The sequence below is a fragment of the Colobus angolensis genome, unplaced genomic scaffold (assembly GCF_000951035.1).
Source record: "Colobus angolensis palliatus isolate OR3802 unplaced genomic scaffold, Cang.pa_1.0 Scaffold166, whole genome shotgun sequence".
Lineage (NCBI taxonomy): Eukaryota > Metazoa > Chordata > Mammalia > Primates > Cercopithecidae > Colobus > Colobus angolensis.
This window is the reverse complement of record NW_012114777.1, coordinates 1917935-1943582: the sequence shown is the minus strand read 5'-3', so window position 1 is coordinate 1943582 and position 25648 is coordinate 1917935. Positions and strand designations below refer to the sequence as shown.

The 25648-nt window shown below is 38.8% G+C and overlaps 1 pseudogene across 1 annotated transcript in view; it reads right to left on the bottom strand.

Moving 5' to 3' along the window:
- LOC105508711 overlaps positions 1-25648 on the bottom strand; it is a 49584-nt pseudogene that overhangs the window by 6373 nt on the left and 17563 nt on the right. The gene's annotated exons all lie outside the window — the stretch shown is intronic.

The window sequence follows — 25648 nt, the reverse complement described above, 5'->3', positions numbered from 1 at the left end:
TTCAGTAGAAACATCTCAATCTGAAAAGTACAGACCTTTTTTTCGAATAAGCATAGCATCAGAGGCATGTGGGGCAATGTTAAGCCTACTAACATATGCGAAATAAGGGTCCCAGAAGTAAAAAAGAGAGAGGAAGGGGAAAATCATTTATGTGAAAAAATAATGGCTAAAATCCTCCAAAATTTGATGAAAGGCTGTCTACAAATATTAAAAGTTCCACAAACCACAAATAAGATAAGCATATCAGAATTCACACCTAGACACATCATGATCAATGACTGAAATACAAATACAAAGAGAAAATCTTGAAAAAAGTAAGAGAAAAATGACTCATCAGGTATGGAAAAAAAATATGACTTTCATTGGCAATAAAATCCTCTGCATTTACCATCTTCAATTCGTTCATGCAACCTGATTCCTCCTGGATGCTGGACAAGGTCTCAGGTGTGGGTGCAAGAGGCTGTCACACTGACCCTCCACTGAGCCGTCCAGTACTTAAGCCATCCACGGGTGGCAAAACTAAAAGAGCACACTGTGACACATGCCCTCTGGGGCTCCAGGGGTCATGGGCAACTCCTAGACACTGTCACATGGAGTTCTGCTCCTGCTGACTTAATAGCTGACTTATCACTATAAACAGTGAAGACCAAGAAGCAGTAAATAACATATTCAAGTGCTGATTTTTTTTTCTTTTTTTTTGGAGACTGAGTCTTCTTGCTCTGTCACCCAGGCTGGAGTGCAGTAGAGCAATCTCCGCTCACTGCAAGCTCCGCCTCCCAGGTTCACGCCATTCTCCTGCCTCAGCCTCCTGAGTAGCTGGGACTACAGGCACCACCACAATGCCCAGCTAATTTTTTGTATTTTTAGTAGAGATGGGGTTTCACCATGTTATCCAGGGTGGTCTGAATCTCCTGACCTCGTGATCCGCCCACCTTGACCTCCTAAAGTGCTGAGATTACAGGATGAGCCACTGTGCCAGGCCATGCTGAATATTTTTACCTTTCAACCAAGAATTCTGTGTCCATCGAAACCATTCCCCAAAAAATAAAAGCAAAATAAACACATTTCCAAGTAAACAAAAACTGAGAAAATGCATTACTAGAAGATTTGACCTAGAAGCATCACTAAAGGTAGCACTTTAGGCTTAATAAAATATTCCCAGCACCTTAGGTTTAATAAAACATACCCAGATAGAAACTAAAATTCATGGGGAGAAATGAAAAGCACTAGAAGTGGTAAAATGTAGGTAGATTGAAAGACCCCCTTTTCCACTTAATTTCCTTTTGAAAATAGACATTTTAAACATTATTGTAAACTTTTATTGTTAAGTATGTTATACATACACACAGAGTTAGGTTTATGGGTATGTGTATGTATTTATTTGTGACACTAATAACTCAAAGAAGAGGAAAGAAATGGAACTATATTAAAGTTGCTGTATTTTACTGGAATTATGTTAGCATTAACCTGAGGTAGAGCTACATACTAAAAATCATAAAACATCACTGGGAGAAATTTTAAGATCTAAATGAAAGGAGATGTACCATGCTCATTGATTGAAAAACAGTATTGTTAATATGACAGTTCTCCCCAGATTGATCTATAGCTGAAACTCAATCCATATGAAAATTCCAGGAGCATTTTTTTCATAGACAAGGACAAGCTGATCAAAAAAAAAAAAAAAAAAGTATATGGCAATGCAAAATACTTAGAATAGCCTAAACAGGTTTGAATAAGAAATACAAATTTGGTGAATGTACATTTGAAATGAGATAGTTCCCTTGATCCCTTCATGAGACTTGTGAAGGGATTGGCTTGTTCACTCAGCCCACAGGTCTCAACCCCTCATGGGAGGGGAGGCACGCAGGTGAGTGGGTGCAGAGACTAGGATGAGTGCTTCTGGGCAACCAGCAGGAGCAGAACTCCGTGTGGTCCCGTGGCAGTGTCTAGAGTTGCCCATGATCCCTGGAGTCCCAGAGGGCATGCATTACAGTGTGCTTTTTTAGTTTTGCCACCCGTGGATGGCTTAAGTATTGGACAGCTCAGTGGAGGGTCAGTGTGACAGCCTCTTGCACCCACACCTGAGACCTTGTCCAGCATCCAGGAGGAATCAGGTTGCATGAACGAATTGAAGATGGTAAATGCAGAGGATTTTACTGCCAATGAAAGTGGCTCTCAGTGGGATGGGGAGCTGGAAAGGGAATGGAGTGGGAAGGTGGTAAGGTGGTCTTCCCCTGGAGTTCAGCTGGGAATATCCCCAGACAAACTCTTCTCTGAGGTCCCATTGTCAAGCCGTCCCTCTGAAGTCAAGCTGCTTCTCATTGACATCAAGCTGCTGCTTCTCTTCTCTGCTGCACTGCTCTGCCCCTCTGCCAGTATCCTAGGGTTTTCACGGATACAGGATGGGGAGTAGGGAAGGCCTTGGTGGTTTTGGAAAAGGCAATATTCAAGTGGGAAAACAGAAATGCACATTCTCACTTTAGGTCACAGGTCCAGGTTTGAGGGTGGAGCCTTCACCAGGGACCCCATCCTTTTCTACCTAGTACCTCCTGTTCATATCACACTGACTAATTTTGATACCAACCATAAAGCTACAGTAATCAAGAGTGTAATAATATTGGAGTAATAAAGACAGACAATTAAATCAAAGGAACAGAATATAGAGTCCAGAAAGAAACTCTCACCTTTATGGTCAATTGAGTTTTGACAAAGGGACCAAGGCAATTCAATGGAAAAGGAGAGTGGTTTCAACAAATGATGCTAAAACAATTGAATATTCATGAGAAAAAAATGATCATAAACCCTTGGCTTATATTAGACACAAAAACTACTCCAAAATAGAACATAAACCTAAATGTAAGAGCTAAAACTATAAAACTTTAGAATACAACAGAAGAAAATCTTTCTGACCTCAATTTAGGCAAAATTTTATTTGATTGGATTCCAAAAGTGTGACTCATTAAATAATATAATTGGAAATTGAACTTCATAAAAATTTTAAAATTCTGCTTTTCAAATGCCAGCTTTAGAAAAATAAAGAAAACCATAGACTGAAATAAAATATTTGAAAATAACATATCTAATGAAGGGCTTGTATCCAGAATACATTAATAACTCTTACAACTCAATAATATATCAAACAATTCAATAAAAATGATAAAAGTTCTGAACAGACATTTCACCAAAAAAAAACCACATACACAGAAATTGCTCACAAGCTCATGAAAAGATACTAAACATCTTTAGTAATTAGAGAAATGTAAATTAAAAGCACACACTCACTATAATGACTGCAATAAAAAAGACTGACAATACCAGGTGTTGGCATGAATGTGAAGAAACTAGAACTTTTATCCATTGCTAGTGATGAAGTAAAATGGTACAGTCACTGTAGAAAACAGTTTGATGGGTTTTTTTAAAAGTTAAATATTAATAATATTAATGTATGACCCAGTAATTCCATTCCTAGGTATCTTCTTAAGAGAAATGATCCATACAAAGTTTTATCCACAAATATTTCTAGCAGAATCATTCATAATAGCCAAATACTGAAAGAAAAAAAAAATGTCTATCAACTGGTGAATGCATAAACAAAGTGTAGCATATTTATACAATTGAATACTATTCAGCAATACGAAGGAATAACAACTGATAGATACAACAATAAAATGAACCTAAAAAATCTGGTAAATAAAAGAAACCATACACAAAGACTCCCTATTGTATTACTCCTGTTACACAAAAATTCTAAAAAAGGCAAAACCCCAGAAACAGAAAGCAGATCAGTGGCTGTCTGAAACGGGATGGGAGTGAGAATTGACTGCAAACAGGCATGAGGGATTTTGGAGTGATAGAGTATTCTCAAATCAGATTATGACATTGGTTGTGCCACTGAATACATTTGCTCAAAATCATTGAACCATGTGCTTAAAACAAGTGGATATTATGGCATTAAATTATGCATCAATAAGGCTGTTTTAAAAACCAATAGATATTTATAAAAGAAAATAAAAACAAAAAGTATGGAAAAGCACATTTCTTTACTATCTTACTATCCATATAATCAGTTGCCACTTTGGTTTAAATCTTTCCACGTAATATATGATGTACCAGAATGTGTTGTATCAGTCTACTATGACTGGAGTTTTAGGTTGTTTCTAGTCTTTTATCAGTACATGATTCTAAAATAAACATCCTTATACATACATTTTTTGTTTGGATATCTGATTAATACCTCAGGATAAATTCTCAAGATTGGGCTAAGTTATTTAATAAAAAAATTTATTAGTTTTTGATTGCTGTAAAACAAATTACCACAGACTCAGCACCTTAAAATAGCACATGTTTGTGACCTCACAGTTTCTGTGGGTCAGGGATCTAGGCAGGGCTTGGCTGGGTTTTCCACGCTGTGTCTCACAAGGCTGCATTCAAGGTGTCAGCCAAGACTGCAATCTCATCTGGGCACAGGGTCCTTCCCAAGCTCCCTGTGGCTGGTAGAATGCAGATCCCTGTGGTGATAGAACTGTCAGCTCCTAGAGCTCAGTCGCCATTCTCTGCTATGTAGCCATTGCCACAATAGGACAGTGTGTGTCTCCAAGGCCAACAGGACAGCATCTGTTCCTGCTTCCTATCACTTGCTCCCGGACTCTTTTTTAAAGAGCTCATTTGGTTAGACCAGGCCCATTGAGGATAATCTTCCTTTTGGTTAACTCAAAGTCAACTGATTAGGCACCTTCATTACATTTGCAAAATCTCTTAACCTTTGCCATAGTCTGTAACACAATCACAGTAGTGCTATCCCTTCATATCCACAGTCTCTCCCTCATTCAAGGGGAGTGGATTGCACAGGTGTGTGTACTGAGTTAGGGGTTGGTGAGGGTGGGGACTGGGGACCATTTTAGAAATCTCCCTCATGCAAAGAATTTGCACGTTTGTTAAGATTATGATTTAAATTGACAAATTTTCTGAAGAACATTTATACCCCACTGGTAAAGTGCTAATTTCCCCAACACTGGGTATTATCATTATGCTTAATCTTTGCCAAAGACAGGCAAATATTGTTGTCTTGGGACCACTGGGCAGAGATTGTGACAGTGAGAGAACAAGTATTGAATTCTTTGATTAATAGTAAGATTATTAAGGCCTTTGGCAGGTTTTGCTTTTCTTTTGCAAATTACCAGTCGATTTATGTGGTTGTTTTCTTCTAAGGGTAATTCTCTGTTACCTGTCTTTTAATAACCTCATGTTGAATATTCAGAATATTTACTATTTACGGTTTCTATAGTATTTTCTTTCGGTGTCTTAAAAATTGGGTTACAGAGCCTTATGCCATGTAAAAATTTTTAACTTTCATAATCAGATCTATTAACATTTATGGTTTCTTTTTTATGCTTTAACATATTTCATTTCTAAAAAGAGAGAAGCAAATAAATCAAACGGGATTTCCAGTTTCCATCATAGAAGACAGGAACTATAGAGTGGGAAATCATGTACAAAGATGTTTCTCATAATGCATTCCCCATCCGTCTTCTGATGGTTATGTAAACCAATTCTTAACCTAAGGTATCCAGCCAGAGAGATGAATGTATCATTCCTCTAAATGACTTGGTTGTGGGAAATATACCACATCATTCTGTTAGCTTTCAGGACCCAGGGTGTCAGCTTCAATTATTTTTTTCATTTCTTGTCTTGGACTGTCAGATTATAGCTCTGAGTATTTGAAAACAGACAGAAGTATGAAACCAACTTTTTCTAAAGTATTTAGTTTTGATCTTGAGTTTTATCCCCATCTCTGAGCACTATTTCCACATTATATCTAATATTTTTTTCTTAATATGGGACCTAAAACATATCTTATTTAAGAAAAAATACATTGGATAATCAAGAAAGTATGCCTTTTAGGCAAGATCACATCTCCCTGCTGTATTAAAAAATAATGATGAAGTATTTCCTTGACAGAAACAAAATCAGCTTATATCTATTAAAAAACTGTCTCAAATCTCTCATTTTTTCATAGATGAATGAATCATAATATAAGGATATAAGTTTCTTAAACCTTCCTTGAAGTCTCAGGCATTAAATGTCCTCATCTATAAAATGAAAAAGTGAAACAAGCTGATCTCTAAGGTTCTGGTGAAATCTTACACTCTGATTGTCTTGATGTTTGACTCAAAGTTTTCTGCTTATATTCTTTCTTTGCCCTTTTCAAATTCCCAGTCTGAAATCTTGCCTTCAAGGTTTTTCCTCTTTTCATTTTCAGATTCTGACTATGCTTTCTTGTAAGACATTCCATTGTCACTTCCAAGTCAAATATTCAAAACCAAACTCTTGCTATCCCTCTCAAACTACTTAGTTTCCATATTTATTGGATTTGTACCACAGTCCTTGGTATGCAGGCATGAAGAAAGGAATAATTTTTCATCTTTCCCTCTCCCCATAGCTAATCAGTATCTAAGGCCAGAATATTTGTCAACTGCAACATCTGTCTCCCTGCCTTTTTCCAATTCCTCCAAACACATTAGTTTCTGAGCCACAACGTGTCCCCCCAGGACTCAATGTTGAAAGTTCTTTATCTTCTTCAAGTTTCCTGATACGATGACTCCAAAACACCGTAGCCAGGTTGACATTCCTGTGGTTCCCTATTTTTTGTTAGATTAAGAACAATGGCAATGAAACCCCTCCACAATATGTCTTAGTCTGGCTTTTCACACTTCTTTTTGTCTTCCCCGTGCTTATGCCCAGTGTCTTAGCCTCCCAAGATCCTTGCTATTAATATTTCCTGATCACACACTCTATTTTGCCATTTCCTGCCTTTTAGGGTTGATTTTGAATTTCTATTTTCAGTGTTTAAAGTTTCTGTAAATGTTGGGATATTGACTTTAGCTAAAACAAACAAAAAATAACAAGTAATCACTTTAAATCTGTATCCTACTTCCAAGAAACGGTATTTTCATTGATGCCAAAATAGTATATTCCATGTTGGTGTAATACAGTAGAACTTAAAAAAAATTAAAAGTCTATGTAGAAGACAATGAGGATTGAGTGTGTTAGAGCTGTACGGAATCTTGGACGGCTCTATTCCCATCTCCCACTTCTAAGGATCAGGAAAGCCATTAGGCTGACTATAAGCTATGAGCTAATTAGGAACAAATCTTGTACTAAAGATTTGAATGGTTTTCTATTGCTCAGGAAACTACCGAGTTCTCCCCTTTAACAGGACCTGGTCAGTCATTCACTCAACAGACAGGTTTTTAGAGCCTGCAATGTATCATGTACTGGGTCCTAAGAGTTGAAATATTTAAAATGGCCCCATTTTCTAGGAATGCAGTCCGGGAGAAGGAATTACACACGGACAAATAAGTGCAATAAAAATTGCCGTGATAGAAATGGTGCGTTGTAGACACAAAGGAGGAGGTCCTCAGCTCTATCTGATGTAGCGGGGGAAACTAAAGGTTTTCATAGATAAAGTAACCCTATGAGCTTAATATAAAAAGGTAAGTAATTTTCACCAGGGTGGACTAGCAAAGAACCATTATTACCAAAGGCACAGAAGCATGCATTCGTTTGATAATATTGGGGGTAAATGCAAACAATTTAGAATTCTAGAAGTTAAGGTACCAGACAAGGTGATATGGTTTTTGGCTGTGTCCCCACCCAAATCTCATCTTGAATTGTAGCTCTCATAATTCCCTGGTGTTGTGGGAGGGACCCAGTGGGAGATAATTGAATCATGGGAGCAATATCCCCCGTACTGTTCTCGTGGTAGTGAATAAGTCTCACGAGATCTGATGGTTTGATAAGTGGGAACCCCTTTCACTTGGCTCTTATTCTCTTCTCTTGTCTGCTACCACGTGAGACACGCCACCATGACTGTGAGGCCTCCCCAGTCATGTGGAACTGTGAGTCCATTAAACCTCTTTCTTTTTATATTGTCAAGTCTCAGGTATGTCTTTATCAGCAGCATGAAAACAGACTAACACACAAGATATATCAAAATCAAATTTTTTAAGCAAGGCAAGCCCCCAGTTGTGAAGGGACTTACATGTCTTACAAAGAAGTTTGGAGCAATAACTATCATTATCATTATTATTAGTGAGTATATATCAGCTTCTCATTATAATTTACAGATCCTGCCTGCTGATCACTTTCTATGATCACTAGAATAAGTAATTTACATTGACAGACAAAGAAACTGAGATCAATGATTAACTCACTTACCTAAAGCAACATGGCTATTAAATATCACAGCCAAGTTTCGAACTCAGGTCCACCTGATTTCAAAGCTAGACACGAATCACACTATAATCCTCACCTTTAATCTGTAGACAATGTGGCACCATCAGGACATTTTAAATAAAGAAGAAATGTGAATAGACTCTTGTCCTGGAAGGGTCTGGCAACAATATAGAGTTGCAGCATCCAATACAGTAGCCACTAGCCACATTGAAAATTAAATAACTATTTAATAATTGAGAATTCAGTTCCTTGAGGGCAGCAGCCACATTTGAAGTGTTCAGTACCTACATGTGGCTAGTGGCAGCTGTGTTGGACAGTGCATGTGAATATTTCCATCCTCACAGAAAGTTCTATCAGGCAGTACTAGTAGAGAAGAAACACTGGAGTTTCGTGAGGTGGGGTGAGGAAACTAAAGAGACTATTACCTAGGACAAGTAGGAAAGGATTAGAGACAAAACAAAGCACTAAGAGTAATGAGTTAAGTCTGTGATTCCCAAAGTGTGACTGCCCACCCTTTTCCCCTCAACCAGCCGTATTCAGCACGGTGTGGGAACTTGTTAGAGTGCGCATCCACATGGAATCTGAAACTCGGAGACGGGGCCCGACCATCTGTGTTGTACCGAGCCCTCCTGGGGATTCTGATATTCACTAACATGCGAAGGCCATGGATTTAGAGGAAGGAACAGAGCTGTAAAGCATGACACAGAAATATAGGCAATTTGGAGGCCAGATGCAAATGTGGGTGATATGGTTTGAATGTTTGTCCTCTCCAAATCTCACGCTGAAATGTGATGCCCAGTGTTGGAGGTGGGGCCTGGTGGGAGCTGATTGTATCACGGGGCAGATCCCTCATGAATGGTTTAGCACCAACTCCTTGGTGATGAGTAAGTTCTCGCTTAGTAAGTTCTGGGACCTTCCCCACCCCCTCTTGTTCCTGCTCATGCAATGTGATGTGCCAGCTCTCCCTTTGCCTTCTGCCATAACTGGAAGCTTCCTGAGGCCTCCCTAGAAGCAGATGTTGGCACCACACTTCCTGTACAGCCTGCAGAACTGTGAGACAATTAAACCTCTTTTCTTTATAAATTATCCAACTTTAGGTATTTCTTTATAGCAACATGAGAACAGACACAAACGTAGTGAGGCAGACAGGAGAATAAATCTAGAATAACTCCTGGTGGGTTGATGAATAAAAGAGAAGAAACATATTCGGAGGGAAAAGATAATGAATTTGAGTTTGAATTCCTAAGGGACATTCAAGTATCATGATCCTGTCCAGTGTCAGCCTAGAAGTCAGGAAAAATTTCTGGGATAAAGATACAGTTTTAGGATCACTGGGATTAGATGGTAGATTAGCTAGGAATGGAGGGGATAGGTAGCTCTCAATTTTTTTCCGGCATAAATGATATCATCTCTGTGTCTGAAAAGGCTGAGGAGTATATCTAGACTTAGATACAATTCTCCACATGCTAGTTCCTTTTCTCTCTGATTCAAGGAGTCATTTCAAAATGCAAATTCAGCCAGATAGATGTGAATATGTTCTATTTTTTAAAATAAGTGATGAACATGCATTGTTATGCTGACTATTATTAGTATGTATAACTTGTCAAACAAGATACCCAGAATCCTAAAGTGTACAGAGGGAAATGAGACCAGGTCTAAGGGCTGACCTCAGTTCAGTGAGTATTGGCAAGTGATTGCAGCAGAGAAACCAGCAACAAAGGGGAGAAAAATGGTCAGAGAGAGGGATGGGGTCCTGCAACTCCAGACAGGAGCACTTTGTAGATAAGGTGATGTGCACTGTCATATTTCAGAGAGACCTGTAAGATGAAACCTCGGACTTCGCTATTCTGAGGTCACCACTGAACTTTATTCAAAGTCATTTCTATTATCTGAGGATAATTTGGCTGATCACCTTAAGAAGATTGGAGTATTCTGAAGAATAAATGGGGGGTGAGGAAATGGAGGCACCAAGGGTAGATTTATGCTTTGCACATAAAAGCATAAACATTATTTGGTTACAGAAGCGTTGCCTTATGTTCTCGGCATCTTATAGAGATTCTAGTAAAACAGGTCTTCTAATTTTTATATTTTCTCTAACCAGGGCCTCAGCACAAGTATGGCATAAAGGGGCTAGTATACTATGAATACAATTACTCCACCCACTAATATTGATCCGTTGGTCCTGGACAATGAGCTCACCTTAGTCCTCCATTCACCCAATTGGATTGATTGTCTTCTAGAATCCACTGTCTCCTCCAGTCTTCCTTGGCCTACTCCACACACCTTAGTGACCTCTCCAAATCCTTAGAGTAAATATAGCTTCAGCTTTAAAGCTGGGACCTTCTCTGCAAAAAATTCCTTCTGAATAGTTCCTTATAATTGACCTGGCCTAAATTAATCCTCACACCCATCCTGCGAAGGAAGTAGGAAAGTGTTATTGTTCTTGTTTAGTGGGTGAGAATTGAGGTTCTGTGATAGCCAATACCTTTACCCCTCCTAAATCACAAAGAAACAACCCTATCTTATTTATTTTACTAATGTATTCATTCCACATTTTTCCATGAAGGATTTCAGGTAGAGGGCATCTGAAAAATAATGAGTAGAATGTCAAGATAACTTGATAAAATAACATAGATATTCAGCTGCTAAATCTCCGCATAATTGGCATAGCTGAGCTTTAAATTTGGTTCTAAGGTTTTTGGCAGCCAAACAGAAAGGCAGACACTGTCAATTATGCAGTTCCTGTTTTCAAAAAGGAATAAGTGTGCCAGTTTCTCGGAGGAACCAAAGTACATTCCTGCCTTAGTTCTAAAAGAAACTTCAGATCCATGTCTTTGCATACGGATCATTTCTATAAACAAGTGTAGTGAAACACATCTTATATTGGCTCTAATGGTTTAGTTTGGTAAAATTTCATTTAAACCCAAAGTTAGAACAGATTCTCTTTCCTTCCTTCCTTCTTTTCTTTTTCTTTCTTCCTCTCTCTCTCCCCACCCCACCTCCCTCCCTCCCTCCCTCTGTCTTTCCTTCTTTCATTCAATGAGATAATGTTCTGTCACCCAGGCTAAAGTGCAGTGGCACAATCATAGCTCATTGCAACCTCCAACACCTGGGCTCCAGTGATCTCCTGCCTCAGCCTCTCCAGTAGCTAGGAATACAGGAGCACATCACCACATCAAAATAATTTTATTTAGTTTTATTTTTATAGAGACAGGGTCTAGCTGTGTTACCCAGGCTGGTCTTGAACTCCTGGGCTCAAGGGATCTTCACACCTCTGTCTCTCAACGCACTGGGATTACAGGCATCAGCCACCATTCCTGGCCTAAAACAGACTTATCAACACAAGCACACTCACTAACTTACTGATCACTGAGGGACAGTTACCACAAAGATATAAAACTTTACATCTTGGGCTGGATTTAATTTTTATAGTTGTGACTAAATTCTGTGTACCAATTAGCACATATTCCTGGAGTATGCTCTCTCTATAGAGAGTTAAAAATCAGGTAGCCTTTCTAACTGTCTATACATTTGTGTATACACCGTGCACACACATACATAAACACGCAAAGTCTACCATCTTTAAAAAAAGTATAAAGATTTTTCTAGAAAAATCTGTTCCTGAGTTTTTAGGAAATGCTCATTGGCTTAAGTGAAATGTCATCTATCATTTTAAGATGCTCCTGGAATAAACAGATATTCAGGTGCTTAGAATATAGACAAAAATTGGGGGTATTTAAGTTATTATTGGAGCAGATGCTGAGTATCCATCTCCCCTGACTCTCAGGCACTGATGATCACTAACATTTTTAATTAATCACAAATCCCTATGGATGCTAGTGAGGCTCTGACAAAATGGTCCTTTCCCTCACACAAAGTGCTGGAGGAACCATGCACCCAGTGCTGTATTCCTGTATCTTATTAGGTAATCTATATCTGGACACCCAGGCACCACATTTTCAGAGTGTTCTTCCAAAACTGAATGTGTGTGTGCAGAAAACCAGTCTGTTAAAATGCATTAATGAACACCTGCTGGCCTCAGAGTCCCGAGCAAGGAACTGTTCCAGAATATTAAAGAAACAAAGTCATTCTCTGTCTTCAAGGAGTTTAAATCCGGTTGGAGAGACAAAATATGCTGACATGTTATACAACTAAAAACAATAACCTAAGAACCTATAAATACATGCAAAATAATACAATAAATAGTCAATGATACTAAGCAGTACATGGAAACCAAGGCAGTAGGTAAGGGAAATGACTGCTGATAAAATGAAGAGTAAAGTGGTGACCTCTGCCCCCAACAGCTGATAAAAAAGTAATGTGAAATAGCCCCCAGATGCAGAGAGCAATGTTAGGTAGAATAATAGCTGGACTATATGTGATGGCCCAGGGTTGTGGGCACATAAGCCAAATTACACAACATACAGGGGAATTCCATGCCTGAAAATGTGAATTGTCTTATTTCAGACCGGTGATTCATACATGTTTTTTGTTTATTTTGTTGTTGTTGTTGTTAGGTTATTTGGGGTGAGGGGGGAAAAGTCTTGCTCTGTCATCCAGGCTGGAGTACAATGGTGTGATCAGATCTCACTGCAGCCTCAATCTCCCAAGTTCAAGCAATCCTCCTACCTCAGCCTCCTGAGTAGCTGGGGCTACAGGTGTGCACCACCATGCTCACTTATTTATTTATTTATTTATTTATTTAAGATGGAGTCTTGCTCTGCTGCCCAGGCTGGAGTGCAGTGGCGTGATCTCGGCTCATTGCAACCTCCACCTCCCAGGTTCAAACAATTCTCTACCTCAGCCTCCCAAGTAGCTGGGATTATAGGCGCGCACCACCACGCCCAGCTAATTTTTGTATTTTTAGTAGAGACAGGGTTTCACTTTCTTGGCCAGGCTGATCTTGAACTCCTGACCTTGTGATACACCCGCCTCAGCTTCCCAAAGTGCTGGGATTACAGGCATGACCCACCACACCCAGCCTCATGCTTGCTAATTTTTTAATTTTTTGTAGACACAGGGTTTTGCCAGTTGCTTAGGCTGGTCTTGAACTCCTTGGCTCAAGTGATCCATTCACCTCAGCCTTCCAAAATGCTGGGATTACAGGTGTGAGCCACCACACCTGGCTACCTCATAAATGTTAATGAGCTCTTACTTCACTTAACGGTACTTGAAAAACATACTGATTTGGGAATCACTCCATAGATAGTCTAATTCTGTGGATAGTAGGTAGAGCTTCAGAAAGTACATTTTCACAGTTCTCCCAAGGATAGAGTTAGTCTAAGGACCCCAACGTGAGGCCCACTGCCTAATGCACTAACCCAAGACCCGCTCATGTGTGACATGAAGGAAAAGCTAGTATCAGAATTCACAGGGCTCCCAACTACCATTAGGAAGCAGTGCCTGGGAAGGAATAGAAATTCTAGAATGATCCCCCAAGAGGTCAAAATGCTACTCAGGCAGGAAACGGATATGGTTTTAACGGGTGAAATTGCATGTTAGAAATAAACACATCTGCAAATCTCCATAGAAAAGTATTATTCAATGATTCATTTACTACCCAGTAGACTTTACTGGATGATTATATGTTGGATTTTGTAAAAAATAATTGAACTAAACTCTTTGAACTTAGAAAGGAGTACAATATATACTCAAAGGGTTCTAATAAAATGAAATTGTTTGCATGAAATTTACTACCTGATAATTTTCTTTGAATGTATTTTGGATTTCCAAAACAGAATTTTTATTTTTCATTATTCAACAGACCTTAGTTAGATGTATTTGTTCTTGATTTGCTTTAATGCGACCCCCAGAGCAGATGCCAGAGAGAAGGCAAGTAGGCAAGGCAAAAACAACTTTATTTACAAGCCAATGTGAGGGAGGGGCGAGGTTCACCGGTCTCCGCAGGTGGAGGCCGACGAAGTCGCTCCGGCCTTCTCGGAGGAGGTTCCTTGGTCCCGCGTATGAGGAGGGGCGGAGGAAGTTCGCTCCGGCGTTCTCAGACGAGGTTCCTGGGTCCCGCGCACAAGGAGGGGCTGAGGAAGTTCGCTCCCACACAAGGAGGGGCTGAGGAAGTTCGCTCCCACCTTCTCGCACGAGGAAAGCTCCGGTGTCCCCCGCACAAGGAGGGGCCGAGGAAGTTCGCTCCCGCACGCCCGCAGGGAATGGCTTTTATGTCCTGGGCCCGGAAGTGGGAGGGCAGTGGGCGGGACATAGGCGGGTCGGGGGCGGGGCTGTAGGCGTGGCTAGGCGGGTTCCGGTTCTTCTCCGTAGGAGGTCTGGTTGCGCCTGCGCAGTCGACCCCTGTCTTTCCTGGTGTGGGGAAGTTGACGGTGAAGAACCCAGAACTGCGCCATCTTGCCTCTGTTTGTCCAAACAGTTCTCTTAGATTAAAGACTATAAAGGTTTCTGAGAAACCTTATGCCATGCTATTATCAGTTATATTTTTTAAAGCTTTTCAAATTTGAGATCTTCTTACCCTGGGCACTCTGCAAATGAATCATTGTTAGCCCTGTTCATAATAAACTGAGAAAACATGAGAAAATTACTCAAATTCTCTGAGCAAATGAATATGAGTGCAAATTGACTGTAGACTCACTCATTCAGGTGGTGGTAGACATTCATCCTACATTCTCAGGGCTTAGTGTTCTGTATTGTTTGGGAAAAAAAATGGGTGTATAATTAGGAACCCGGACTCTGGACATTAATCTGATCACTTTTTTCAGACCACATCTTTCACCTAGCATCATTACTCCTTATTAAACTTCTACAATTTCAACTACAAACTTATTCTAAACTAAGAAGATTTAGTATGAGCTTCCTTATAGTATAGCCTTAAAGTAACTTTGCAACTGTTATTTAGGAAATGAAAAGAAAATTTGGTCATCCAAGAATTTTAAAAATAAGCAAAAATGCAAAGCCAAAAAGGCACATGGTAATATTAAGAGAGTAGTATGAAACATTAAACTTGGCTAGAAATAGGGTTTTTGTTGCAAGAAGTAATGGGAAATGGGGCTGGAAAACTGAATTGAGCCAAATTGTGAAGGATTTAACAGCCAATTCGATCCCCTCACTCGTGGGTGATCACGGATGCCAGGTGGAAACACTTGAAAACTAAACAACACACTTCAAAAATAATACATAGGTTAAAAATGAAGTTTCACATACAAAAAGCTAGCCAGGTGAGTTGGCGGGCACCTGTAGTCCCAGCTACTCGGGAGGCTGAGGCAGAAGAATGGCATAAACCCGGGAGGTGGAGCTTGCAGTGAGCTGGGATCCGGCCACTGCACTTCAGCCTGGGCGACAGAGCAAGACTCCGTCTCAAAAAAAAAAAAAAAAAAAAAGAAGTTTCAAGGGAAACTTTTTAAATACACTGTACTGAATAAAAACAAAAATACAACATATAAAAATGTATGGGACACAGCTATAGCAGCGCTGAGAGGAAAGTACTAAATGCATCCATCAGAAAAGTGAAAAGCCGCTCCCTTAAGAAAAAAAGAAAAGTAGAAAGGGAAGAGCAAAATTAATGCAAAACAGGAGGCAGGAAAATAATAAAGGTAAGAGAAGACAGCAATGTAAGTGAAAACAGAAAAACAATAGAGAAAATCAGTGAAATGAAAAGCTGGTTCTTTGAAAAAATCAATAAAATTGACAAACCTCTCACAAGACTGACAAAGAAAAGGGAGAGAAGACAAAATATGCATACCAGGAATGAAACAAGAAACGTCACTACAGACCATACAATACCCAGAGTGAAGCAAGAGAATACCAGGAATAACACTACTCTCATAAAGCACTTAGGTGAAACAAACCAATTCCTTAAAACATATAAGATACCCTAACTCAGCCAGCATGAAATAGATGATTTGAATAGCCCCATATCTATGAAGAATATTGAATTAATAATTTTAAAACTCCTTAAAAGAACTCTCCAGGCCAAGAAAGCTTTACTGGAAAATTTTGCCAAATGTTTAAAGAATTAATAGTAATCTACACAATCATCCAGAGCATAGAAAAGGAAGAAACATTTTCCAATTATTTTTATGAAACTAATATTACCATGACTCTACATGTAAAACAATGCAAAAAGAAAACTTCAGATTAATATCTCTCATGAACATGGATGCAAAAACCATTGACAAAATATTTGCAAACTAGAATTCCACAACATTTAAAAGAGAATTACATACCATAACCAAGCGGGGTTTGTACTAAGGATACAATCTGGTTTAATATTTGAAAATTAATCAATGTAATCCACCTGATTAACATGCCAAAGAAGAAAATCATGATGTTTAATTTTATGTGTCAGCTTGACTGGACCACAGGGTACCCAGATATTTGGTTAAATATTGTTCTGGGTGTGTCTGTAAGGGTGTTTTTGGATGAGATTGACATTTGAATCATTAGATTGAGTAAAGCAGGCTGTCCTCCCCAGTGTGGGTGAGCCTCCTTCAACCCATTGAAGGCCTAAATAGAAAAAAAAGGTTAAGTAAGAAAGAATTCTTTCTCTCTGCCTGTTTTGTCACTGGGACATTGATCTCCTCCTGTCTTCAGACTTGGACTTAGACTGGAACCTGGCACTTCTATTTCTCTGGCTTTCAGTCCCAGACTGAAACTATACCATCAGCTCTCCTGGATCTGACTTCTCAGCCTCCACCATAGTATGAGCTGATTCCTTATCATTTCGGTTTCTCTGGAGAATCCTCTCTGATACATATGATCGTATCAACTGAGGCAGAAAAAGCATTTGACAAAATTCAGCATCCATTCATGATAAAAATACTCAGAAACCTAGGAAGAGAGGAGAACATCCTCAACTTCATAAATCTACAAAAACCTACAGTTCCCAATACACTTTATGATGAAAGACCATGTGCTTTTTCCCTAAGGTCAGGAGCAAAGCAAGATGTCCTCTGTTGCCACTGTTATTCAACATACTACTGGAAGTTTAGACAGTGCAATAAGGCAAGAAAACGAAATAAAAAGCATATACTTTGAAATGGAGAAAATAAAACTATCCCTGTTTGCAGATAGCATGCTTATCTGCATAAAAAATTCCAAAGAATCTATTAAAACAAACAAAAAACTAGAACTAAAAAGTTCAGCGAGGTCACAGAATATAAGATAAACATAGAAAATTGAATTATATTTCTACATATTAGCAATAAACATATGGACTCTGAAATTTAAAATATAATACTGTTTACAATCACCCAGAAACAAAGGAAATACTTAGGTCTAAGCATTTTGTATTTTTAGTAGAGATGAGGTTTCACCATGTTGGCCAGGTGGGTCTCAAACTCCTTATCTCCCGCCCCCCTCAGCTTCAGACAGTGACCCTTCCACCTTGGCCTCTGAAAGTGCTGGGATTACAGGCTTGAGCCACCATACCCAGCCTAAGTGTTTCTTTTTCTACTGGTTATAGAGCTGGCTACTGTACTCCTTCTGGTTTCTCTCCATTGGGGTGGTCGGTTGCCCACTGGGGCACAAGAAGGGGGCTGGCTTCTGTTGAGGGCCCCAGGAGCTAAGCATAAGGATGCTCTGGGATGGGAAAAACCAGTGCTGATCATAATCCCGAAAGACACAATCCTGAATTTCATAATACCAAAAACATAATTCTGGAACATATAATTTTAATTTTTTTCTTAAAAAACATTTATTTATGTTTTTAAATGGGAATTTATTTAAGAAACATAAAACATGAAAGAATACTACTTCATAGGCCACTTTGTACAGTAAAACAGACACATACAAATAATCACGTGTAAATAAAACATAAGCACCCAGGAATTCTAATGACAGTCACACAGATATAAGAACTATGAAGAGATGAACCATATCCATAAAGAAATCTGTCAAAAAGTGAATGGTATAAGTGCACATCACTTTGGTGCGTAATTATGTGCACCCAGCTTTATAGCTACAGTCATCTGAAATATTAATATCATGACAAACAACCTAAGTTGTTTGACCAGATCCATCAAAAACCTCAGTGAGTCACCCCTGCATATGCAGTCACCCAAAGAGCTGAGCTGTCAAGAAATAGTATCTTTTACAACCACAGATGCACAAAAAGAACATCTCTACATTTATTGAGGAAGTTTTAACGTTCTTATTTACAAAGTCAACAATTGTGATAATGTACTTTCCTGAAGTCAAATTTGCAAAAATTGCATGAAACAAATTAGAACTCTCTAAAAGTCTCTGCACAATTTATACCTCCGGTATCAGAAATAACACAAAGATGATACACATGGCATAGCCAGTTGGCACTATGTGTGAAGGGGCAGAAGTCATACACAATTGAATAGTTTGGCAGGAGAGATTTCTTGTATTTTTTGCCTGTGTTTTCACTTGATCTTTGAAACACTCACCACACTTGTATTTGGATAGTGGTTGGGGTCTACACATTTTGTAGGTATATGCTGCCCATTTGAAAGTCTGGTCGTTGCACAGCAATTAAGCAATTTTTCGCCTTCACAGCACCAATAATAATTAGCTTTTAAACTTTCATCTTTCACCATTAAGTAGCTTCATACACTTAAGTTATCACAGTCTTTTTGTGAGGGAGCAATTTCACAGATCTTTTTTATTGTTTTGTAAGGAATACGGGAAGAAGGAATGAAATTCAGCTTCCCCAGTACCAAATCGGTACTAATCAGGGTTCTCCAGAGAACTAGAACCAATAGAATATGTATATAGAAATATGAGAGGGGATTTATTAAGGAAATTGGCTCACACAATTCTGATGACTGAGAAGTCCCATGACAGACTGTCTGCAAGCTGGAGACCCTGGGATTCCTGCAGGATGGCTGAATCCAACTCTGATGGCCTCAGAGCCAGGAAAGCCAATGATGTCACTCTCAGTCCAAGGCCAAAAGTCTGTGGACCTGGGGAACAGGTGGTGTAAGTCTTACAGTCTGAAGGCTAGTGAGCCTGGAGTTCTGATGTTCAAGACAGCAGGAGAAGAGTCTGCCCCAACTCTCAGAGAAAGACCAATTCACATTAACAGCCTCACAGACACACCCAAAATAATGCATAACTGGGTTTCTAGATATTCTTTTTTTTTTTGAGACAGAGTCTTACTCTGTCACCCAGGCTTGGAACTCAGTGGCACAGTCCTGGCTCACTGCAACCTCTGCCTCCCAGGTTCAAGCGATTCTCATGCCTCAGCCTCCTGAGTAGGTGGGATTACAGGTGTGCACCACCATGCCCAACTAACTTTTTTTGTATTTTTAGTAGAGATGGGATTTCACCATGTTGGCCAGGCTGATCTTGAACTCCTGGCCTCATGTGACCCATCCGCCTCAGCCTCGCAAAATGCTGGGATTACAGGCGTGAGCCACCACTTAGACATTCCTTAATCCAGTCAAAATGACACCTAAAATTAAGTTCACAAGTCCTCCCATTGTCAACCTGGCACCCCTACACATCATCTTAAACCATCCTTCATTTCCAAATAAAGCCAATAACAGATAATAGTTGCACCTAACATGATGCCACCATCCCCAAGACAACCAAAAATGCACTAATCCCTTCCCCAGAATTCTGCTTTCAGGATTTCCAACTTTGGAATTTTAATCATTCAGGATTGTGTATGGGGAGTTTTAGACATTAAGAATTTTAGACATTAGTGCTTTTGATTATTCTGTATTTCAACATATGGCATTATGGCCTTTGGGATTGTGTTTCAGGATTATGATCAGCAGCAGATTGTAACACGTAAAACGTCATGGACAATGAGTTACTCCTACACACCTATTAGAATGGCAAAAATCCAAAATACTGACACCACCAAATACTGATGACGATGCGGAGCAACAGGAACTCTTATTCACTGCTGAGGGATGTAAAATGATGGAAAAACTTTGGGAAAACTAAACATGCTCTTATCATGTGATCCAGGAATCACAGTCCTCTAGGTATTTACTCAAGTTAGTTAAAAACTGTAAACTCATACAAAAATGTGCACACAAATGTCTACAGCAGCTTTATTCATAATTGCCAAACCTGAAAGTGACTAGTACGTCCTTTGATAGATAAATAAACTGTGGTACATCCAGACAATGGAATATCATTCAACACTAAAAAGAAATGAGCTATCAAGCCACAGAAAGACTTGGAGGAATTTTAACCACATTGTACTAAGTGAAAGAAGCCAATCTGAAAAGATTTCACATTGTGGAATTTCAACTATCTGATATTCTCGAAAAGAATGGAGAGAAGAAAAGACCACTGGTTGCTGGAGGTTAGGGGGCTGGGAGGGATGAATAGATGGGACACAAAAGATTTCTCAGGGCAGTAAAACTACTCTGTATGATATTACAATGGTGGATACATGTCATTACACATTTGTCCAAACCCATAGGATTTACCACACACAGAGTAAACTCTAATGTAAATAGTAGGCTTTTGTTAAAAATAAAGTATTTATTTTGGCTCATCAATGTACCGCATCGGTAAAAAATGCACCACAATAATTAATGCAAGATGTTAACAATAAGGGGAACTGGCAGGGGAAGACTATGGAAACTCCCTGTACTTTCCACTCAATTTTCTTATAAACCTAATACCACTCTAAAAAATAGTCATTAATTTTTTAAAGGTATAACTTAATAGTAACCATGTTACCCTCTCAAAAACTATTTGTCAATTTTGCCACAAAAGAGAATTTCAAGTATTTATCTGTTAAGAACAATAGTTACAACAAAAACATGGAGATTTTTTACATATTAAAAACCCATGGAGAGATAAGTTTGGAAATAAAACTAGGACTTAAAAGATGAAGTCCTGGCTCCTCATGTTGTGTTACTTTAGGTAAGTCAGTTACCTCTTAGACCTCAGTCTAACACTTTTGTTATTTAAAAAAAAGGATTATTATGACGCATCAAATATTTTATACTAGATCTATTCACTTAATATATTTATTTTTAAGTATCTCGGTAAGTAAAATGAATTATTTAAACATTTTCAAATTCCACTTAATTCCTAGGTATATGTCGCCCATGAATATAAACATGTACTTTAAATTATATGAACTTGGTAAGTCATCAACATGAAAATCAAGTCAAAATCAATTACACATTAAATTGGTTACAGTACGTATCTTTAACTTACCACCACCATCTATCTTCAAATCATTTTATGCCACTTGATGTATAAAAACTTTACAATAGTGTATTCTACTTTCCCTCCCAGCCTTTGTGCTGTTGTCATCATACACTTACATGTGTTATAAACCCCACAATACATTATAATTTTTTTTGCCTAAACAGTTATGTTTTACATAAATTGAAAGTACGGAGATCCATTTTATATTTACCAAATCTTTACCATTTCTGACACTTTTCATTACTTTGCACACATCCAAGTTTGCTTCTAATATTCTTTCCTTACAATCTAAACTGTCTATAATATTTCTTATGAGGCCACTTATAGTAGCAATCTATGATGACAAATTATTTTATTTGAATGTGATGTCTTCGTTTTACCTTCATTTTGGAAGGGTATTTTCTCTAGATATAGAAATCTAGTTTGACAGGCACTTTTTCCCCCAGCATTTTAAACATGCTGTTCCAATGCTATTCACAATAGAAAGACATGAAATCAATGTAAGTACCCATCAACAGCGGACTGGATAAAGAATATGTGGTACATATACACATGGGATGCCATGCAGCCATAAAAAAGAATAAAATGATGTTTTTTGCAGCAACATAGATGCAGCTGAAGGCCATTATCCTAAGTGAATTACCACAGGAACAAAAAACGCAATACCAAATGTTCTTACTTAAAAGCGGGAGTTAAACAATGGGTACTGATGGACATAAAACTACTAGAGGAGAGAGGGAAAGAGAGGCGCAAGGGTTGAAAAACTCACCGTTGGGTACTATGCTCAGGACCTGGTGACAGGATCAATTGTACCCCAAAATTCAGCATCACACAATATACCCAGGTAACAAACCTGCAGATATACCCTCTAAATCTAAAAGTTGTAATTATTAAAACCAAAAAACTTCACCCTCTCACCCCCCCAAAAATATACAATTAAAAATAAAAGATGATGTTTCATTCTCTTCTGACTTGCATTGTTTGTAATGTCAGCAGTCATCTTTGTTCCTGTGTACATGACATGTTTTTGTTTTTATTTATTTTTTTACTCTGACTACTTTTAAGATTTTTTCTCTATCACATTTTTCTAGCAATGTAATACAAAGTACTTTGGAGTATGTATAGTGTGTGTGTGTGTGTGCGAGCGCTTGTGGTTTGTTGTTTTTTTCTGCTTGTGGTTTGTTGAGAAGCTTGGTTTACAGTTTATTCAAGTTTAGAAATGTTTCTGCCATTATTTCTTCCAAATTTTTTTCTGCCCCCCCCCCTCCTTTCTGGCATTCCAGTTACACAAGAGATAGACAGTTTACTATCGTTTTATAGCTCACTGAAGCTCACATGGGCTTTTCCAGCCATTTTTCTCTCTGTGCTTCAGTCTAGATGGTTTCTATCACTATGTATTCAAGTTCACTGACTTTATCTTATGAGGTCTAATATTCTGTTCTTCCTATCCAGTGTATTTTTTATTTCAGATATTACATTTTTCACCTTTAAAGGTTCATTTGGCCCTATTTTATATCTTTTCTTTCCTCATCATGTCCGTGTTTTCTTCTACATTCATGAGCACATTTATAATAGCAGTTTTTAAATTAACACTTGCTAATTCCATCATCCTTGCTATTTCAGGTTGTGTTTCTATTGGCTGATTTTTCTCTGGATTATTGGTCACATTTTTCTGCAGTTTTACATTGTCAATGATTTTTGATTGGATGTGGCATATTTGGAATTTGAATTTTGTTGTCTTCTTTGAAAGAATGTTGAATTTTGTCCTGGCAGGCAATTAACTTACTTGTGGATGAGCTTGATATTTTGGGGGCTTCTTTTAAAACGTTGGTAGGGCACATCTGGAGTATCTTTTATTCTAAGGCTAGTTTAGCTCTACTTTTTAAGACATAGCCTTCTGAGGTCTTTTCTGAATGCTCCAGGTGTTCAATGGGCTCTTTTATGTCTTTGGGGGTTGGTTGGTTGGTTTGTTCGCTTGTTTGTTATTGATGGGGATGGGGGGTAGGGGGAGGAGAGTCTCGCTGTGTTGCCCAGGCTGGCCTGAGACTTCTAGGCCCAAGTGATCTTCCCACCTCAGCCTCTTGAGTAGCTAGGATTACGGGCACAAACCACAGCCCTAGCTTCTTTAATTTTGGATGATCAAAACGTACAGTATTACAGCCCTATGTAAGCTCTGAGAATTGTTCAGCTTACAACTCCCCAGGAGTCTATTTTTTTGCCTAGCTTATGCATATGTGGCATAGCATTCAACAAAAAAACTCAAAAGGATGCCTATGCATGTTTCTGGAACTTTTTGGCTGCATCACACTCCCTGCTCTCCGATAGTCTTCCCCACAAAGTTCAGCCATCTCAGCTTTCCTAAACACTGCCATCTGTCTGATTTTCAGAATAATGCTCTACTGGAATTCCCCTTCCCTGGGCCGCAGTTTTAGAAGGTGCCTCGAGGAAAAGGAGCCAGGGCAATTGCTGGTCTCACCTAATTTATTTTCTTTCTATTCTAGATAGAGGTCTGTTCTGTTGTTCAGTATCTGAAATTGTTGTCTGTCATATTTTTTCCAGTTGTCTAGTTGGTTATGGGAAGAAAGAAAATTCAGAACCGGATAGTTTGTCCGTGCTTTATATATTTAGTAGGAGTTTCAAGAATGTCTTTATAATAGGCCAGATTGTCTTAAAAATTACAAGTATATTAAACACTAAATATGCGTATGTTTCTTCTTAACCACAAAATACTAATGCCATGATTTTATTTTTCTTAAACATTTTTATGTTTAATTCTGAATTTTACAGGGTTTAAAAGATTCTCACCCATTAAGGAAAACAATCATCGTCCCCATTAAGTGAACCACAACACTGATTGTACTGATGCTATTCTAGATGGTCCTGAGGGGACTCACTGAGTACTGCTTGTGATTGCCATGTCAATGATGCCATCACTTAGAAAAAGTGCCACTTGGCCCACATTCCTGAATGCAAGATAAACACATTAATTCTTCAGTCTACTCACGGCAGTGCTCAACTCCAACTCCAGTTGATCATTTGATCAGCTTCTTCATTAGTTTAGTTCCTAAGATATAGACATGTCTTTCTTTATGTCTTAAAAGACCTTTAAATTCTATGGAATTCTGCATTTTTTCAGTCTCATGATTTGCAGATGATGTATTGCTATTCAGTCGAATTTTAGATCTCTCTCCTGACATTATCAAGCTTGCAGTCATAACATCTGAGGTCACTCTCTCAGCACCAGGGGCCCTGTGAATCTGCAAGCACTGTGCCAACACAGCCTTAAAAAGCTGTGGCTCAGACAGGGCAGATGGGAGCCTCAGTAGCAGGGCAATTGTAACTATGCCAACAATGACTCTTTGGGTCTGGGGGAAAGTTTCTGTCTATCCACAGTGGACTCTAGAGGATAGTGTGGGCCAAGTGGATGGAATATTGGTTCATTCAGAAAAACAAACTTCTTTAGGTATCTCAAGCTAGAAAGTGATTTAAAATTAAGGAATTAAGAGACAAAATACGGGAACTAAAGGAGCAAAAACTGGGAAACTTGGTGGTATCCAAAGATGAGAAACTTCAGAAAACCATAGCATCCTACCTGGAGTAATGCCCATCTAATTCCTCACTTCTGTGCCCTGATACAGCATGTGAGCTCCAGAAGGCCTGGGTTTTGCTAGCTATTTCCTCTGCAGGCATCCATGCTCACCTCCAGAGGTACTAGAACTGCTGGCACTATTGCAATAGTCTGTAGTCACCTGCCTCTGCCATAAGCAGGGTAGTTTCTATTTTCTTCCCACATTTAATTTGTTACGAGTGCCTCCCATTGCCAGCAAGGAATCCCAACTGAGCACAAAATCTGGCAAATGCAATTTGCAGATTTCCAGCCACAGTGGCTTAAGGGAGAGTATAAAAGACCAAGTATGGGTCTGTACCTATGGCTACATTAAAGCTATAGCTTTAATGACTCTATTTTTGAAAAGGCTGACACATAGGAAACTCAAAAAATCACTGTGGTTGCTGCTATTTTTAGTTAATAAGCAGTGGAATGAAAAGTCAACCTGTATCTGGGCTAACCATACAGGAACAGACTGTAAAGATGACTGTACCCTTTACCCAATAGTGCTACCCATCCACACAGTTCCCTTTTTCCATTTCAGGAATGGATAAAACAATGACTGTATTGATTTCCTGCTCACTATGGTATTAATTGCTTGTGGTCCCCAAACACAATGTAAGTTAGTAACCTTTGTATCCATCCATTTGTTACAGGATTTTTGGGGTGTTGCTTCACCAGCCGGAAACCTCT